Source organism: Urocitellus parryii, chromosome 10 (assembly GCF_045843805.1).
Source record: "Urocitellus parryii isolate mUroPar1 chromosome 10, mUroPar1.hap1, whole genome shotgun sequence".
NCBI lineage: Eukaryota > Metazoa > Chordata > Mammalia > Rodentia > Sciuridae > Urocitellus > Urocitellus parryii.
In genome coordinates this window covers 87339739-87360947 of record NC_135540.1, presented here as the reverse complement: position 1 = coordinate 87360947, position 21209 = coordinate 87339739, and the positions used below count along the sequence as shown (strand labels likewise).

General features: G+C 38.1%; 1 long non-coding RNA gene across 1 annotated transcript in view; it reads left to right on the top strand.

The window, feature by feature from the left end:
- LOC113196516 (uncharacterized) overlaps nt 1-19896 on the top strand; it is a 50685-nt gene extending 30789 nt beyond the window's left edge. Inside the window, exon 3 of the long non-coding RNA XR_003302560.2 lies at nt 19784-19896. This is a non-coding gene — a long non-coding RNA (uncharacterized LOC113196516). The remainder of the gene's footprint in view (nt 1-19783) is intronic.
- Nucleotides 19897-21209: the final 1313 nt, after the last annotated feature.

Genomic DNA, 21209 nt, shown 5'->3' with positions numbered 1-21209 from the left:
AGAAAGGAAATTTCCATGTGTAGAACTGGGCAAATATGAGGGCTGGCCTCACTTTAGAACAATTCACTCCAATGAAAGCCAACTCACTTCCTGAGACCAACATTCATCTCTTCCATGAACAATTCCCCTCTGACCTAATTACTTTGCCTACCTCTTAAAGATTCTACCCCATCAACACCACCATACTGGGGACCACACCTCCAGCATGTGAACCTTTAGTGAGCACACTCAAGCCATATCCAAATCACGGCAAGGAAGTATCCCAATTATAGAAAAGAAGTATTTGAAAGAGCTGACTCAAAGCATAATAAATACTAGGGAAAAAGATTACCTGTTGAAATTAATAAATAGACCATCATAGCAGTATGCCTACTGGCTCACTTTTTGATTGTACAGGTAAGGAAACCAGCCTACAGCAAGATTAACTCACTTACCTACAATCATACAATGATGGGATTGTGGTGGAACTTAGATCCTTTCCACTCATTCACTCTTTTTAATAAACATCCATATGCAATAGATCCACCATCTTTGCATAATCAAATAGAAATGCTGTGTCTAAAACATGAAATGCTAAGTATCTGTTTCGGGTGCAGTTAATCATATCAGAGCTTAACAACCCATGAGTTCTCTCCAGAAACTGTGAAGTATTACACACATCATACCTTGTATTGTGCCAGACATTTTTAATGGCTTTGGATTTTCAGTCCGTTAATATTGATGCAGCTGAAAGAGATCTATTGATGTCAAGGTAAAATTTTTGCAAGTATCCTCTTTGACTGAAATTTCCTAGCTTTTACAGGCTTTATATTTTAAAAACTTAGTAGAAAATTCTGTGAATCTAAGTGGAATGTTGATGTCTTGCATGTCTTTGTATCCAACTCTATTTTGGGATCACACCACAGAGCATGTACAGAAAAGTCCATAATAGAATATAGGAATATATTTAACTTTTAAATCAGTTCTTATGTGTGCTATTTCCTAGAAGCATCAAAGTATTATGGTTATTTTTAAGTGGAAAGTAATCTGTATTTATCATATTACATAAAAATTAATTTATAAATACTGTCATTTTCCAATCATTTTCCCCTTAATAATTCTTGAACAGTTTGCTATGTTAACCAGATTCACTATTCAGACAATGGAGAGACCATCTTTGTTTAAATGAGATGAATGGTACCTCTATGGTCACTCCTTTATAGCTTACTCCCAAACTTAAAGAATAATTAAATAATTTGACATTTTGGCAAAATCAATGAACAAATTGTAAATACCGAATGAAATGAAGTACATGGAGATCCCATTTAACTAGGGACATCTCAAGTTAGACTCTGCTGTATAAATAACACCACTGCGCTCATTTTACCTCTTAGGGCCACTTCTTAGGCCATCTATCTTAAAATTCCATTCTGTAGATGCATCTAATCCAGACCTACTGAAGAAGGGTGCATGATTTAAAGGTTTCTCTCCTCTCTCTTATGCCACTGCAACCTATGTCTTTTTGCTATAGCATTTTTCAGAATTTTAATTCATTATTGTTTGCATACTTGTTTGTTAAATGTCTGTCTCCCCACAGAACAATTGGATACTTGAAGGCAGAGGCTTATGGACTTTTCTGTACATGCTCTGTGGTGTGATCCCAAAATAGAGTTTTTAGTTTATGCTATATCCCAGAGCCTAGTACTCACAGGATTTTGACAAATACATTTTTTCCTTCAGACTTAAAATTGGGTCAATAGTCCTTCAGCTCCTGGTACACAATCAGTGTGGTCCAAGCCAGGCCTTCTTATAGTTTATCTTACCCATGTTTCCATTCTCATTTCTCTTATCCCCATAGGATTCCTCTCATTACCCACAAGACATAACTTCAGTGTATTTTGTATATGATCTGCTACTTGACATCATCGATATTTTTTAAATTCTCTAACTATACAATTGTTACTTATATTGATGGGTAAACTAAAAAATGACATGATTGTATTTTATATTTAATTATTTCAATATAATTTTTTTCAAGTGCAACATAACACTGAAAAGTTTACAAATTCCAGGTGTACAAACAACTCAATGAAGTCTCCAAAATAAGCAGCCCCATAACCAGTATCTATATATGTCATTACCAGAAACTCCCAGAAGCCCCACTGTTACCTCTCTCCAGAAACTCTTCTCTCAAGCAAGAGTAACTATTATCCTGATTTTTAATACCCATAGATTAGTTTTGTCTTTGAAAGTCAAATGTAGTGCATACTCTTTGAGTCTGATTTTTTTCCCTCAATGTATTTTTGAGATTATTCTTAGTATTGTCCAATCCATGAACATAATCTTTCCCCATTATTTTACTTTCTTCAGTCTTTTTAGGGACTCTTTAAATAATAAAATACATTGTTGTAGTACCTACTATGCTACAACAGAGAAATGCAAAGGTGTAAATAAGATGTTTTGTGGGGAAAATGGGTATATTTATCATATGTTTGTCCTTGTTCTTTGTAAACTCATAGGAACATAGGGGATGTACAGGTTTGTATTTAGAGAGCTTAGAGGTGGTGGGAGAAAATATAGACTAGATAGTTATGAAGTCAAGCAGACAAGGAGTCAATCTCAGATTCTTTATTCCCTGACTGCGAAAAGTTGAACAAAATTGTTTAATTTTGTGTGTCTCTATTTCCTACCCTCCCAAATAGAACAATATCCATGTATAAATGAGATGATGTATAACATGCCTGGTACATAGTAGATGTTCAGAAAATGTCTCTGTTCCTTCCTTTTGCTTGGATTTTTCTCCCTGGAATCAATCTTACACAAAGACTTTAACCTTTTCATTTCCAACATCTTTGATAAGCTCCAACCCCTACAGTTAGCCCTTAATCTAAGAGTGAGAAAATTCATTTGCTCTCAAAAGAAACCATAAGCAGACACCTCCTCTTCCTTATCTGCCTTTATCATTGAAGTACTATTATTTTATAAGTTATTATACACTGTTTCTGCATATCCACACTTTTGAATCAGGCTCTTTGATTTTTCAAGATATTTAGAGATTTTAAATGACAAAAGTATAAATGGAAACACTAGATACCACAGCTTCAAAATAAATTAATTCTTCTTCTTACCATATTTCATCAATGAAGCGCAACCATAAAGTATAATTCTTACAGAGTTAAAATTCCAGAGCTCTTGTTAAAGTTCAAACCAATTCAGACCAATTAAATTATTATTAAAATTTAAGCACTGAAGTTGAGATTGTTGTTAGAAAGCAAAGAATACAAAATTAAGAGAAAAAAGAATTTTGGATTTCGGTTGATTGAGTATATAGCAAAAAAAAATCGTTATGATTCTAGAAAATGTAGATAAGATGGATGCATGAGCTCCATTCTGCCTTTTAAGACATTAATACAAATGCTAGAAAATTCACATGATAAATCCATAATACACATGCATGTACCCCCTCCCTCCCCACACACATAACGTGCTTAAGAACAAAAACTGTGCTAAGGTTTATTTTGTTGCTGCATGGACATATCAGGGAACTAAATTTTTAGGGTTCTTAACTGGTAAAACTTGTATTTGAAAGCCTATGAATGCCATGTTACAGGGGCCTGGTGCAAGAAATTGAAGTATTCCCCCTGGGAATCCCTAAATTCCCACACCCTCTGAGTTATGGAGGTCACCATAGCAACATCTGTGTATATCACTGGTCCAGTGTGGATAGGCCACAGCTGCTAAGCCCTACCAAGGATCCATCACACCCTGTCTGACTACAAATTAAGTCACAGTCTCATTCCAAGTTTTCTGAGAATCTCTGAGCCTTTGAGCTTGTCCCAGGAGAAATAATTAAAGTCACACTGACTCGGGTAGCATATGGGATAGCAGTATGTCATTAGCTATTTTATAGTTCTAGAGTGACAGTCATTTCAGAAGGCAGCTGACTGCACCTGAGAGGTGTGGCCCCTCTGAGTGGCCCAGAGGAAAATGCCCTCGGCAATGATGTCCAAGACTAAGCCACTTTGGCCAAGGAGGCTGGGCAAAGCCCTGCCGTGTCAGGTCATTAACTATACCTTTTGTTAGGGGTCATGGGCCTTAAATTAAGCAGTGCAGGTTGTCACTCAGGTACCCGAGATTCTCCAGCTCTGAAAAGGCCAGAACACAATTTAGAAATTATACACTACACAAGGGCAGAAAAAGAACCCACAGAAAGCTTTAACAGTCTGTCAAATCCAATCTACGATATGATCTGACATCACTGAAAAGATGGAAATTAGAATAGCATCATTTCTCAGGCACTCACAGTAATCCTCTATGTATCAGACCTAGTATACCGAAAGGCTTACTTGTTTCAACATACCCCTGCTTGGCTGTGTTGCAAAACCAGTCACCCCTTCCAGTATATATGTTCAGATTCTGTACTTGCATGAGCATGCAACATGTATGGGGACACCATGCACACCATGGGCACATATCAACATTTGAGAGTATCTAGGCCAATGTACATATTCAGCATTTCAGTGAAGACCTGCGTCCACAGACAAGAACCCCTCTGCATAAACCCGCACTGGCACATGTAGTCATGCACATACACTAGGGAAAGCAAGTGTGTATACACTCACTAGCTCACACACATGTGCACAGATGTCCTATCATAAGGTCACTGGCGGTATTCCCCAAGTTACTTCTCTTGTGCCTTTTTCCCACCAATTCTCACTCTCATTCCCTAGCCAACACTTTGCCAAACTGACCCAGTAATCTCCCCTATAGTGCAGAGGAAGTGTGCAAGCTGGTGGTGTCCAGCATGTGTCATTCAGGAGCCAGGATTATGAGAACCATCCAGAGAGTGTGTACAAGTTCATGTGTTCAGGGCTACTGTCTCCAGGGACTCTCTGCCAAGAAGATGTTCAAAAGGTTTTAAACTATAGAAACCACACATTTTAATGCATAACAATAAAAACTCTAAAAAAATGAAGTTCTAAGGATTGAATTGCAAAGAATCCTTATGAAGAAAGTGATGGCTTGGTCAGAAAACCAAGTGACCACAACAGTACAACAGTGAGCCTGGATTTAAGGGCAAAAGAGGTATGAGGGGTGTTCAGATCCTGAGTGAATATGGAACAGCAAGAACTTGTAGCAGCAGGGTCAGGAGAGTCAGTTGAGGTTTGTGAAAAATCAAAACCGTGACAAAGGAAGCAATGATCCATGGAAGGTGGTATGAAAGCTAAATTACTTGATAAAGATCACAGAGTCACAGGTAGTAAGTGGCAGGACCAGGATTTGAACCAGGTCCCTGCTGCACTGTGGTGATACTGTGCTGCAGGTCCTTCTATACCTCTGCCCTTGCTCAGCTCTCATCCAGTAATCACACCCACCCTTCCTGATAAATCTCTGATTAAATTCACTCCCCAGGACTCACCTAGACTGGAGTCATCCAAAACTCTGACCATGTCATTCTTCCTCCAGAAAGCCTTCCAAGGCTTCCCACTCACTCCTGGAATGGCAGAGCCAACTCTCTTTGATTTGAGCTACATCCTCCATAGCTACCTCTCCTGTGCCTCCCCTAGTAAGGCTCAACCATGGCAACTGAGCAGCTAAAGGTTTTCAAACTCCTTCACATCTCCCTGCCTTTGCTCACATGGCCCCTCTAACGGGAACATCCTCTCCCCTGCCTCCCTTGCAACGTCCTTCAGAATGTAGCACAAACTCCACTTCCCACCCCAGGTACCTTTTCTGACCTCCCAGGACAGGAAGGCACCTGCTTGAGTTCACATGGCGCCTCATACCCCTCACAGTACTGAAACTATCTCAGTTCCTTGTGGGTGTTTCTTCTTTACTACATCTTTAGCTGCTTAGGGCAGGGAACATGCCTGACTCGTTTTCCTCTCTCCAACATCTACACAAGCACACTGGCTGCTCAAGAAATGTTTGTTGAACTCTTAACTACATCAAGTATGGATTTCTCAACTTGCCTACAGGGTTTTCTATTATTTGGCCATCTAAATTTCCTCCCCATTCTTTGGAATGTCCCCTTCCTCCTTTTGCTCACTTATCTCCTCAGTGTCCCAAATAAATTTCTATATTTTCCTCTCCCTGAAACACCCTGCTATTGGCAGTACAGATGCCACCTTTCCTTCCTCATCCATTTTCGTACCTTCTCCATGAAGCCATTGCTGAAGCACTGATCCTCCTTGTTCCTATATGGCAAAGCCACTAAACACATGGGCAAGCAGAAGTTGGCTGTGCATGAACAGGGCTGATGCTCTAGGACAATCCAACTGCTTGTTTGTCAAGAGTCCACAAATATCAGTATCTAATTGATCTTTTTCTCAGACATGGAAGTTTCTTCCAAACACTAATTTTTCACATTTCTAGCTGGGAATATATATCTGGCTGCAGCTCTTGGGAATCAATGTAGGGAAAAGAGGACAATGGGGCTCAATATTCAACTTGTATATGTTAAATTTCCAGTTTTCACACTGGAACTCTGGTGTTTCCTGATCCCTCTCAAGTATTAAGTCACTAGAAAGTAAATGCATGTTTTATATTGGAGATAAAGTAAGGAATCCAAGGAGCCATGTATTCCATGTAGAGTCTTTCATTTGCCCTCCTATTTTTAAAAAAATGTTTATTTTTTTAGGTATAGATGGACACAATACCTTTATTTTATTTATTTATTTTCTCGTGGTGCTGAAGATGGAACCCAGTGCCTCACACGTGCCAGGCAAGCACTCCTCCACTGAGCCACAACTCCTGAGCCCTTCTGGAATTTCCTAGAGTGAACTGGCTTCCTGTTCTATCCTGCTTTGCACTATGCTAAGTTGCAAGATCTACGTTAAGTTCCAAGATCTACATTAAGTTCCAAGATCTGACTGTATTTATCTTTTTCAAAAATTTATTTTCCACCTACACTCAAAATAAGTCTATGATAAATTAAAACAGAAACTGTTTTGACAAAATTAAGTACACTACCTGGTAACATTTCTCTATGTGCTTTGCATTTAAAAATTTTATATATATTTACTATTGAAGCACCTCCCCCCTGCCACACACACACTTTATCTCTTGTGGGCTTATGATTATTTTATTTATATACTCTTATTTTAGTAGAGTCTATGGAGATCTCCAAGAAAAATGTGCGTATTCAGTCCTGGGTTTAGCCAAAAGACTACTCGTACACCTGTATGCTCTCACAGCCTCCTTTCCACCAGAATGATCTGATCCTAGGAGCACTTAAGTCAGGTGATAGCTTTACTCTGCTCCTGTAGCTTCCAGGTTCACTCTGAGTATAACCCCCAAACTTTATTCTGCTCACACAATCCTACATCAATTTCCCTACTGCCTCCCTAACCATATCTCCTACTACGTCTCACCCCTCTTGCTCTGTTCTAGCCATCTGGCCTCCTTGATCGTCCCAGAACACATGAATCATGTTCACATCACAATTATTTTCTTCTCCCTGTTCCCTCTGCCTTCCCCCCACACTGTCTTCTTGACTCCCTCAACTCCTTCAAGTACTTTCATCCAATATCCCTTTATCAATGAGTTCTACATTGACTACCCTATTTAAAATAGTAACTACTGCCAGCACCCTTAACCCAATATCTACTTTATTATTCTCCAAAACAGTTATGATAACCTGACACTCCATGTATTTAATTTTTATGCAATTCCACGTCTCTTGAAATATATGTTAATGAAGACACTCGATTTCATTACTTGCTAAAAAAAATGTGCTGCACATCATAAGTGCACAATAAATATATGTTGTGTGGATGAATTAATACATGAATGAATGGTCAGCCCCCATTCTCCTAGATTTCAAATGAGGAAAATCTATCAGCACTGGATGACCCTGATCAAGGTTTGCTGGCAAGACATAATCCAAATATGAAGTAAGAAAGGAGAGTCCAGCTGGTGATCCAGGATCAATGTTAAGCCCTGAGACTTCATGGGAGAAGCTGATTCTAGCATAGTGTGAATCGGGGCCTGGAAACATCTTCAAATCAGCTACCTAACCTTCCTACATAGTATCATATTATAAGGAACACTAGCCAACCAGGCGAGTATGTTCAGAGCCCTGTAAAACAAGTGTGGGCCAAGATGACAGGCTGAAAGTACTCCTGGGTCATCAAGAATGGGATTGCAGAGCAGATACCTACAAAGGACCATGTAGGGCCTGGGTTCAACCACATGGATTGGAACCAAAATTATAGTGCTCACGGACTGGCAAAGTTGGGAAATTTTCTTTTTCTGCTTGACCTGAGAGAGCTAGGCTGTTCTTTAAACCACAGAAACCCTCAGGTTTCTGTTGCAATGACAAAGGATTGGAGATGGAAAGCAGAGCAATGAGGACTGAGTGTTAATAGATCAAAACGGAGCCTGCTCATACCTGGGTAATGCAATGACTCATTTGGAAAATAAAAGATATTTGGCCAATTATTTCTATGAAAATTGTGAAACATGCCGTGCTGACTAGAGTAGTAAGTGCTTAACACAAGAGTGAAGAGAGTTACTGGGCTTTTAGACTCACTCTAATAATCAGTTACAAAACATCTGGCAATGCCCAGCACACAAAGTCCTCAAAAATGGGTTCTCATTTTTAGACAAAAAATAGTTAAAAAAAAACCCTAAAATATTTGTTGTATTTGAACGACCACACAGTTAAAAACTAGGTCAGTATCATTTTCTCAGTTACTCCTTATTGGCAAATTAAAAAACTTGGACCCTTTCCACCAAGGCACTGAAGTTGCATCACTAGTGTTATAGAGTGGGGAAGATTACATCAGCTTCAAGGAAACCAGTGTTCGTCACTTAATTACTTTCCCTAACAAAATAATATAGGCCTTTTTTCAAGTAATTTTTTTAACTCTATTACTCCTATTTCGAATTAAATTCCTTCTTCAGTAAAAAAAAAAGAGGTAATAACTACCTCACAAGCATTTTCTGAGGATCAAATGTGATGTTTATCAGAAATATACGAATGTAAGATTTGTTATCATAGTTGTTGATTCTCTTCAGAACACACGCTCACTTTATGTTTTGCTTGGAAGACTCTGAGGGAGAGATTGAGCCAGACATCCGGGCTACCCTGGCATCTGTAAAATGGGAACAGTTAGTGTGATTGTCCCATTCCTAAATTCTGGAAGGATTTGATATGACAGAAACTGGGTGATGACACAAAAACATTTCAATTTTGAACCTAGGGACAAATTGGAGTTTCTGTGAGGCATTGCTAAATCTGAATTGATTTTGCATTGTAAAAGACCATGCTGACAACACAAGGAACAACATTTCCAGGATATGTTATCCAGATGGATATTAATGAAAATATGCTATGTATACAATCCAGTGGGATTGATATTAGGGCCATTTTGAATAATTCAGAAATCAAATTATCACAGTTCTTTGGGGTTGGGATTTTGTGATAAGCTTGTGTATTTGTTCACTTGTTTTTTATTTTGCTTTAAGAGAATTCTTAAAAGATTTCCTGCTTTCATGTTCCAGATAGGATTCTCTATTTAGCCAATAAAAATTCAAAATATTCAGTTAAATCTGAATTTCAGATAAAAATATTTTTTTTAACTTTTTTGATGAGTTGACATTGATTTTTGTTTTAATACAAAGTAAATAATTCCTTACAGTTATATTTGGAAAAGAGGAATGACTCATGTTTTAAAGCAACAATAAACTTATACTTTCTACACAGATTTTTTTTATCAAACATTCATGTCTGCATTTGGAAGGACATGAATGTTTTCAATTATGAAAGTCGTATAACCAGAACTTCACTTTGAAGCAAGAGTCTGGAAAATAGGTTTGCAACAGATAAAAGGATGGGCAAAAACAGTTAAGATGTTGTTGTTTAGGGAAGGGAAGAGGTCTGAAATTCAGAGACAGAAACAGGAAAGAAAGAAAATAGGATGTGAGAGATACTGTGGTGTGGAGGAGACTTCATGGCCAGGCATCAATTAAATGAGGAGAAAAGAGAAAATTAAATGTCAAGTGTAATTCTAGAATTCCTAGTCTAGAAGAATATGAGTCCCGCTTGAAGAAAATTGAAGAATCCGGAGAAGGGGCTGGTTTTGAGGACAAAGATTGTAAAATACATGTAGGACATACGGAATTTTAGATGTTTTATTAATTTGACATATTTAAAGCTCAGAATAGATAGATCTACAGGTAAATTTAGAATATATAAAGTGCATTCTTTAAAAACTTCCAATAAAAGCAGACAATGCGTACACCTGTGTTTATGTGCATAGGTGCACAAACAAACACACACACATATACACACACATGCACAGAGTTTTAAACATAAAGAAAAAAGTTATATAATTTCCTGGGATGACAATTTTCTTTCCAAGAAAATGAATCAATTATTGGTGTTGTTTAATTTGCCTAATCTAACCAATATTATCAAGTACTAACCTTAAGTCCTGTAAATCTCCACATGTTTGGGGATGCAGATATGGAGACCTGCAGGACATGTTTCTGCCTTCATGGAGAATGGCAAACACCCAGAAAGAAAAGTAAATACATACATACAGGATAGTCACTTCAGAATTGCTATATTAGAGACATGCTATATTAGTCATCTTTCTGCCACTGTAACAAAATACCTGAAAAAATCAAATTAGAAAGGAAAGATTTGTTTTGACTTAAGGTGTCAGTTCATGGTCCTAGGCTTCACTACTTTGGGTCTTTGATGAGGCCAAACATCATGGCAGAGCAGAGCTGCTCACCTCCTGGCTGACAGGAAACAAATAGAAAAAGAAGAAGGGGAGAGGATAAGGTATACCCTTCTTCAACACAACCTCAGTGACCTACTTTCACCAACTAGACCTTACTTCTTAAAGTTTCTACCATTTCCCAATAGAACCACAAGTTGGTGATCACGCCTTCAACAAATAAGCCTTTGAGGAACATTCCAAATTCAAACTACACCATATGCATTAGGAAGAAAAGCAAGCAGGGTATATATTAGAGAATTGCTCAGTTTCTGGAACTCTACCTCAAGAGAGGTCCAAGGAGGGCTCTCTGACAATGTAATCTTTGAAGAATAACTTGAATGGATAAAGTGAAGAAATGAGATCTGGTGAAAAAAAAAGGCCCCAGAAGAAAAATTTTAGTAGTGAAATTCCCAAGATCAATGGGATAGAGAGCACTTGCTCATAATTTTCCCTCTCTCCCCACTCTTCAATGGCTTCACTCTGGGAAGTTACTCCTCTTCTCACCACTTTTTTTTTTTTTTGAGTGGTTGGATCTTGCATTTGACCCAATGATCTCTAAACAGATATAATTAATCCACATCTGTCCAGAAATTTTAATTATTCTTGTGTGGTTTGTCTTGGCCTCCAGTGTTCCTGCCTTCTGCCATCAGATCATGAGCTGAATGGCTGCTGTCCCCAAAAAGAGACACATGGAGCCCATTTGAATCTGACTCACAACTTGATGAAGAGATGGCTCAGCCGATCCACAAAGCCATAAGCATGAAGACGGTTTTTTTTTCCCCTTGGTTTTTTATTCTAATTTGTTATATATGATAGCAGAATGCATTACAATTCATATTATACATATAGAGCATAATTTTTCATATCTCTGGTTGTATACAAAGTATATTCACACCATTCGTGTCTTCATACATGTAGTTAGGGTAATGATGAAGACAGTTTTTAAGTCACCTAAATAGTTAAGATTTGAATGTGTAGGTTACACAGCATTACTGTAGCAGAATTGTGACTGCTGCAACAGAAATGAGCTTGAGTGTTTGAGGAACAAGAAGTTTGTGTGGCTAGATTGAAATATATAGCAAGAAGATTGCTTAGAGGTAAAAGCACAAGGAATAAACAGTAGGTCTCATAGACCATTCAAAGTATTTCAAGTTCAAAATTTCCTCTAAGTATGATAGGGAGGATTTTAAGGTTTATGATTCAAAATATCTTTCTGGATACTGTGCAAAGAAGAGAACTAAAGGGAGAAAGAGCAAGAAAAGCCATCATTGGATGTTTTTAATTTGTCTAGGCAAGAAATGATGGTGGTTAGGCCCAGAGTGAAGTAGAAGAGATGGTGAGAAACAGTTTGATTTGACACACATTTGAGGGTTGGGTTGGCGGACTTGAGAACTGGCTGGCATTTTGGAGGTAGTACTGCAAGTCAAGAGGCATTAAGAGATCTAGAGAGTGATTCCCTAGAGTTTTGGCCCATATAACTCCCTAGTATATTTCTATCTCCGCCACATGCTCTATGGAAGAGAAGAGAAATAGAACAGAGTTCCCATGCATTAAAACTTTAAGTTTAAATTAAAATCTTCTTTATGTTAAGACAAAACAAATAAAGATTAAAACCCTATATTGTATCCTGAACATTTCAAAGAAAATGTCAGATAAGAAAGAGAACTCTTCTGTCATGTACACCTAAAAAATAAATTTTTTAAAAAAGCATTGTTTATACATAACACACAGATTTGTATACCTATAGTCTCACACACACCCACATCCACACCCACACAATTTTAACCATGACTTGTAGCTACCTTATGGAGTAAGACACTGAGTCCTATATGACTTGCTAATTTGAATTAGAACACTGCATGGCACCAAAAGGAAGGGACAAGTGGAAACGACATTATAATTTGCTGATGTATTCATGTGAACAAGAAGTAAGGCACATCTTTAAGGTTTTAAGTTCGGATGACTGGAAAAAAATCTGTACTCTAGGAGAAGAGAGGCAGTTTTGGAAGGGAGGTAATAATGTTGGGTTTAGACATGTCGCATTCAAGGTGACAGCAGGGTTTTCCTTGGAAATGAGCAGCAGTACCTGAAGAGCTAACAATAGTATTAACAATAGTGATCACAGGATATCAGTTTCTGAGCACCTAATAGTTGCCAAGCAGAGTCTAATCACTTACCTTATTTAGCTATTCCCCCACCCCCACCCCACAAATCCCTAAAAGCCATTTTCATGAGAAAACTCTCTTGGAGAGACTCATTCATGCTTTCCAAGTGGCAGAGCCAGGCTGATGGAGCCTGCCAAACTCCAGTGCAATTGAGGCTGGAGGGAAAATGGGCAGGGAAGAGGGGTGTACTGAGCTTCACTGTGAACTTCATAATGTATTAAGCTTTATTACTATGTTTTCTTGGTTTTTCCTTTAGCCATATTTAGGTTGGTGTTCATAACAATGCTGATGTTTAACTGTTTCTGTGTGTCTTTCCTCCCCATCCAAGCTTTACATTCCTGGAGAAATCACATATTCTTATTACCAACCCTCAAAGCTTAGCACAATGCTGGATATCATCCATTCACTTGTGCCACAAGCATGCACTGGGCTCCAGCAATGGACCAGGCACTGTGCTAGGAGAGGGGCCAGAGCCAAAAGACAACCTAAGGTATTCATTTGTGCGGAGGCAGCTCCAGAAGAGAAGCCAGAGATGTGAGCAGGAGAGTGAATTAATCTCTTAAAACTGTTACTATAAAATGGGTAGCCTTAAACAATAGTAACTTATTATTTCCTGGTCCAGGTAGCCACATGTCCAAAATCAAAGTGTAGAAAGGGCCACACTCCTCCAATGTCTTTAGAGGAGACTTGTTCCTTAATTCTTCAAGCCTCTGGTGGCTTCTGGTGTTCTCTGGCTTGGGTTAACATCACAGTCTCTGCCTACATCTTCGAGCAGCCTTCTTCTTTATGTGTCTCTCTGTCCTCTACTTTTCTTAAAAGGATACTCCATTTGAAGTCTAGGTCTGCCCTACGTCTAAGATAATTTCTTCCAGAGACCCTTAACTAATTACATTTGCAAAGACAGTTTTCAAATAAGGTCAGATTTGAGGTTCTGGGATTAATATTCTGAGAAAAATAAATGGTCTTCTAAGGAACAAATCTGGTGGTAAGTAGAGGAAATCCAGTGAGCTGATGAGAAAATTGGGGCTCATAGGAGCAGAAGGACAATCACCCGAAACAGGAGCCAGACCTATAGTCATTTCTATTTCTTTGCTTCTGGTTCATCCGGCTCCATCTCTATGGTAACTACATAGAGACCCCAGTAGACTGTCCTGTCCATAAGGCTGGAGAGAGGACCACTGACAGCATCAGCCTTACATCCTAACACCTTCACAATCAGAAAAGAACAAGGCATGTCATCCTGCTCTAGCCCAGCATTTCCCAGGGCAGCTGACTGTGCAGGCAGAAAAACAAAGAGAGAGCTGTATTGTATAAATCTTGAAAAACATTTTAAAATGTTCTCTCTAAAATGGCCAAATAGTATTTGAAAGGGCTAAAGTCATTACCAAGCTACAGAGTCAAACAGAAATTTTATGACTTAGAATTTTTTATTACTATTTGTAAAATAAAATATCATTCCTTTGATAATGGACAATTTAAGACTTTTTAAAGCATTAAGAAGAAAGCACATGAACTTGTTTAACTGAGGGGAAAATACAAGATTAGTCATTCATCTTGGAGTGGAGGGTAGAACAGAACTGTCTTGGTAACCCATGTCATCACAAGGATCCAATTTTGAACTCCCTATATAGAATGTGAATAGTATAGAGTTGGCAAACTTTTTCTGTAGGTCAGATAGTGAGTATTTTAGACATTTCAGGTGAAGAGGCAAAACTGAAGATATCACATAGGTGTTTTTGTAGCCCTTTAAAATATAATGCCTTAAAATATAAAGAGAAAGAGGAAAAAATTATTACCCTTCCTTATCTTGTGGATCTACAAGAACAGATGGCAGGCTAGACTTGCTTTGGAGAACTCTACTTCCCAACCCCTGGCATAGACCCTTGGACAGTAAACCTCCAAAGTCTATCATTTGGGTTTAATCTTGGTTTTCTTTAAATTCTTAGTCAAATAGCCTTAATAGTATCATCCAGTTAGATTTTCTTATTTTACTCTTAATGAAATGGAGACCCAAGAATGCAAAGGAACCTACCCATGGTCCTTCAGCTCTAGTCCACGGCAGAACCCAAACAAGAACTTGGGCTCTGACTTTAAATCCAGGACCTTTCCCTCTATTCCAAAGTTCCTCTTACAGATTCATTCTTCCCACCGAAACCAAACTAGTAAAGCTCAAAAACTGAAGCTTTTCTGCCTAAGCTGGGCCCAATCACAGTTAGTCCCAACTCAAAGACTAATGGGAATGAGGTTGTGAACTAGATCAAAAAATTTGACAGCTGTGGAGAGGGAGTAGTCCCCTTTGAGAGCTGCACTTGGTCAAGACTTCAAGGCATCTAGTACTACTATCCAGGCCACCAACCTCCCCAATGTCTCCCCAAGAAGAGCAATGCCATTAATGATGGCAACAGTTAGCATTTTTAAAATACTCATTCTTTGCCAAACACTTTTGTTAGATTTTATAAGCCTTCTCTCATTTCCAAGATCCCCAAGTAGGGGGGAAATTCTTGGAAGGTTTTCTTTTATGGGGAGACAGAAAGAGCCTGAACATGTTACTAACCCATATTGCATGACCCAATTCACTTGTTGTTATCGAGGTTGGATTTTAAAGCTTATAATTTGTGATTCTGACATGCCACTGTAAATGAAAACAGGGTGGGTGTCTAATGTAGCTCACAGGAATGACGTTCCACCCATGAAGCACAAATGTCAAAGGTGGAGAGCAGCCAGCATGACATGTCAAACCTTCTGTGATAACTTCTGTGTTCCTTGGCATATGGCAGATTTATTTCTCAACCCATCATCTCCCCAGCCCTCTCCAGTGGGGGATCTGTTCGCCTGTGTTATGAACTTTCACAGCATTTCTCGAGACCCAGCCCCCAGTACCAGAGATGCTTACAGGGAGACCACCATGGAAACCGGAAGCACAGCTGGAACCTTGCTGGCCTGGTCACTGGGAGAAAAGAGAAGGATGGAAAACAAGGAAACAGACAAGTCCGTTTAAAGTGTTTAAACAAACAAACAGAATTATTCTAATGATAGTAAAATAAGCATTCCAGTCCTAATGTCAGCTGCCTCCGTGCCTCTCCAGCCTCACCCTTCTGACAGTCCCAACTATAGTCCCTTCTCCTTATGCCACTGGTTTCCAGACTTTTTACCTTTGCTCAAGCTAGTTTCACCATCTAGGACTCCTTTCCCCTATCCCAATGTGTCTATCAGTGGTTCTTGATTTTTTTTCCATGCAAATGCAACTAAGGGCTTTGACCCACTCAGTGTAGATGACCATAGTTCACATCAGTCCTGTGAAGTCACGGAGGCATTTCTCCAAAGGATCCTATGGCATTTGAAAAAAATTCACCTGATTGGGGGAAAAGTAGGCCAGCTACCCTAGAGAATCATTTGATCATGTCATGACTTCTGAACTTTGGCTGTACACCAAGAGAACCCAGAAAGTAGAGGGAAAAGAGCTGGTGCTCAGGTCCGAAATTCAGGCACTTCTGGGGCTTAAGGGGTCCACCAGGTAGAAGATGGTTCTATCAGACATGGTAACCACTGACCTAAATTTCAAATGCTACTATATTCACTAAGACCTCAGCTTTCCTAAGCTTCCAGGTAAAACATCAATAAATACTGCTCTACAATATCTTCTCTGAAGCCTAGATATCCGATGTGTTTCAGAATTTAGTTTTCTTTTTTTTTTTTTTTGGATGCTCATGTTGTATGTATGTGTCTCTCTCTCTCTCTCTGTGTGTGTGTGTGTGTGTGTGTGTGTGTCTATTATAATAAGTAAGAAGAGCCTGGGGCAACACCCCATAATCAAGCACATTAACATTCTGCAGTGAGATAAACATTTATACCAAGTGGGATAAATAAAGACTATAAATAGCCTTATCTTATTTGAGGTCAAGTTTATTTCCAAATGAGTGAAGAAACATTTTTCCATTTTCAGAGCTCAGATAGTTTGGAATTGTGGGTAATAGATTCTAGGCCTGGGTTAGTCAAACAACTCCCTTAACAAAGTATGCAAGCTCATCACAAAGATGAAGGTATGGATCCCTCCCCAGACAAGCCGAGAATCTAACTAGGGAAACTGGGTAAGAGGTATGTAAATAAACTACAATCAAGTCAGCTTTTCTCAAAGTAGGCTTGGAGCAATGTTCTTAAATCTTGCAGTATATAAAAATTACCCAGATACTTACAAAAACACTAAAAAGATATATACCAGAGATAGTTAAATCAAAAGTAGAGGCATAAACATAGTTTAAGCAAAAATGACATCTTTTTAAATAATCATCAAAAAGAAAATACCATTGGAAAAAAGCAAGTAGATCAATATTCTAGTGCTGAATATGAAATGGCTTTGAAATGTGTGCTTTTTGGGTTTTGGACAGTTTAGAAGAGATCTGGGATGGAAGACGAGGCTATTGAGAGAGAAAGCTATGATAAGATAAATTCAATAGGAGAAAATAGAATTTGGCCAAAAAAAAAAAGGAATGGGATTTTCTTTCAACTAGTACTTCTGAATCAGGCGAAGAAGAAGACCGGCATTGAAAGTAGAAAGAGCCGTTCAGCTTATTCCCCACAAATACCTGTGTCTTAAAATTCCCCACAATACCTGTTATTATGACTTATATAATAGATTTTTAATAATTCAGTTATATTTTGCCTCCAAATATGAACATCCATTAAGACTGACAGAACTTGAACCAAAACAAATCAGAGAAGATAAAAAATACATAAATCAATGATCATTTTTTTCTAGTTTAAAATTATGAATGTGCATTTTGACCTGAAAAGTGAAATGGGAAATATAAAACCCAAAGGAGAAAGGAGTACCATAAATCAAGCAAAAAGAGATGCCCAAGAGATGGATTAGGTTTTGAATGCTCATTCTGAATCCAAATGACCTGTTATTTGGTAGTTGCAGAGGTAACAAAGAATGATCACCAAACCATGGAGGAGAAACTGTTGCTAAGTTCCTAAGAGAAAATTGAATTAGACTAACTGCTCATGAGAATGGGGACAGGTACTGGCAGCTTAGCAAGCAGAACAGAAATGTTTGTACCGCTTGATATCAATAAAATGACACTTCAAAAGAAATGGTGTACACAATCTGAGCTTCCATTCTCTTTCCTACATCACAAGAAAGCACCTGGAACAGTGAAAAATAGGTAAGGTATGTTTGTGATGTTCAGGTACTTGCACAGGAAAAAACCTAGATGATTGCACAGCTTTAACGGTGGATCTCTATGGAGAAAGGCCTAGGATTAATTAGGGTGTACTAAGTCAGTTGGGGTTCAATCAAAGAAGCATAGATTTAGGGAAAAATTAAAATACATTGTCTCCATGTAAACACACACACACACACACACACTCACACAATTTGACCTGCTGCAGGAATTTGACCTGGCAATTGGGAATGATGGGAATGGAAGATGGATGTAAGATGGGAAATGATCAGGACAACCTGGAATCCTACAGAACCATGCTAGAAGTAGAAACAGAAGAAAGCAAACTGAGAAATATAGTTCAGCCTAATCCCACTGAAAATGTGACATTAGAAAGCCACCACAGGGTTTTAATTTGCATTATTTAAAATCTTCTGAAAGATACTTTATTAAAACATGGAGGGATTTTTAGAGTCCTTAAAAAGAAATCAAATACAAACCAGTAAAAGATATAACATTAAAAAGTTAATAATTTATTTTTAAGGCTCTCAAAGCTGATATTCAAATTAATGATTTCAATAAGTGATCTGAAAACCAGGAAAGACAAGCTAGATAACTGGAGTACCTGAGGGATCAAGTGAACATCCTCAAATGAAGAGTAATATAATATTGATATATTATTTTAAATGATCCATATTTTTCATACTTAAAGACAAACTTGTGTGCCTCTTCACAAAGTTCAGGTAGAAAGTTCCGAAATATATTATCTCACTAAACATTTCTTCCCCTTAATGCACACAAAGACTTTTGTCTCCAGCAAACTACTTATCACACTTTCCTGAGATTCCTTTCCAACTAATTCATCCTTCAAGTCATGAAGAAAGAAAGTAACAAACAAAGAGGGAGGAGGGAGGGGGAGAGGAAGGGAGGGAGGAAGAAAGGGAGGGAAAGAAACAGAGAAGGGGGGGGTGGTGTGTGGAAGTAAAAATCGGCAATCACCAAAGCCGAGAAACCATGTATCCACTAGTCATTTTGTATAAAAATTAGCCTTTTTGATGGAATTGAAATTAAATATTGGTACTTCTGGGAAGCCTTCTTAAATTGTGACCTTGATAATTTGTTGTTGTTGGTTTTATGTTGCCCAAATAAATGTTAAGACTGCATTAAGATGGGGCAGAAGGAAAAACAGGTCCAATAATGAGAGGTTATTGTTACCGTAACTAACCATCAGGAGCATCTTGTTCATTTGTATAGTGCTGTCATGTCAGTGTGAAGAACTTTAAAAATCAAGTTTTTAAGCCATGGATCAACACACATGCTGGCCTTTTCCAAATGATAAACTGTAATCCTTCACATTTAAGCCCAATCACCTAATGGCTAACAGCCAATGAAGTCTGGCCATAGACCCTCCATTAATGGAGCTTCAAGCTGTAACAGGTAGCAAAGTACTAACCATTTGATATACAACATTCAATTTTACCTTCACAGCAAACCTATGAGGCCCAATATCTGTTTTACTATTGAAAAAAAGGGCTCATACCTTTTTCAAGGTGTATGTGATTCCAAAGCCTTTGTAACTACTACATTATCCTACCTTTGGCTCTGTTCACAGTGATAGCCTGGATTTTTTTTTTTTTTTTTTTTGCCTTACCTTAATAATAGCAGCTAATGTTTATGGAGCACCAATATGTAACAGATGCTGGTCTCAATGATTTATGGCACTATAATACTTTTATCTTCACAGTCATCTTATGAACTGGAGACTACTACAATCAGGATTAAGTACAAAAGTAAATTGAGATTCAATGAAGTTCCTACAGCGAGACAAGAATGGATGAATCTGCTTCAAATCCCAATACTGCCATATCTTTATTTCAATTAAAATAAAACACCTTGAGCTCATGGGAATTGTCCCCACTAGCTTCGAGTTACTTTATTTCTAGCCTTGCTAGCATTACATGGAATTGCCTCACACTTTTGGTACTCTTCTGTTATTTTGGGTGAACATTTTTTTTTTCTTGCTTGACCCTGTATGTGCTCCAAGAACTCTGCCTGGCACTCAAGCCTCTAACAGTAAATCACTCCTGTCAACACATGCAAACACAAGCCCTCCATGTGGCTTCCTAAAACTTTCAACACACTTTTTTGTAAAGCATATTATCTCAACATAAAAATAATAATCAAGAAAATCTATTAAATTTGTTTCTTATATATATATATATTATAAATACATTTTAGGAAAAAAAAGATTCTAGAACTTTCTATTCCCTATCTCTCACATACCCCAGCAGAGCAATTCATAACATCTCAAAAGAACATAGAATTCTTAAATGGTAAGGATAGTCTTGGAACTTTTAGGTTGAAATGTTATCCTTCAATGTTAATACATGTGCACCTAAACTTCTGGGTTAGAACTTTAAGCCAAAGACCCAAATACTTGGAAGATTCCTGTCCAGAATGCAAATGACAAAACTATGTCAGAGTCCTCGACTCAATTTTTGGTGTTAACATAATCAGAACAGTTTCCATCCTTGGGCTTGGCTGTCAGGGGTCTGAGGTTCTGTTGTAGATGTGCATATGGCCAATTGATAGAGTGGACAGGCTCAGAGCTGGAGTCAAATAGTTCTGTGTTCAAATTCCTGCTGCCTTTTATAAGGTAGGTTTCCTCTTTGCTCTTCATCATTTGCAGAACATGCATAATAATAACATCCTTGTACATTTGAAATAAAAAATTTAAGTACCTCCTACATACCAAGCTCTAAGGATGTATCTGTGAAAAAGACAGACCAAGTATCTCAGGGAGCTTACAATGTAGTGGGAGAAGAGAGACGATTAACAAAGAAACAAAAAGATAATTGCAGTTCATGCTAAGTACTATGGAGATAATAAAACCAGTTAATGTCTTGAGCTATGCTATCAGATAGTAATCCCCGGCCACATGGGACTACTTGAGTTGAAATTGATTAAAATTAAATAAAACTAAATATTTAGTTCCCTGAGCCATGTTTTGAGTCCTCAGTAGCTACATGTGGCTAGTGGATATCACATCAGATCACTCAGAAAACATTTCCATCATCACAGAAAGTTCACTGAGATAACACTGTTAACTAGGGTGATGAGGAGAGTTTAGGATGAGGTACTACTTTAGGTAGTGTTCATATACCTAAGCA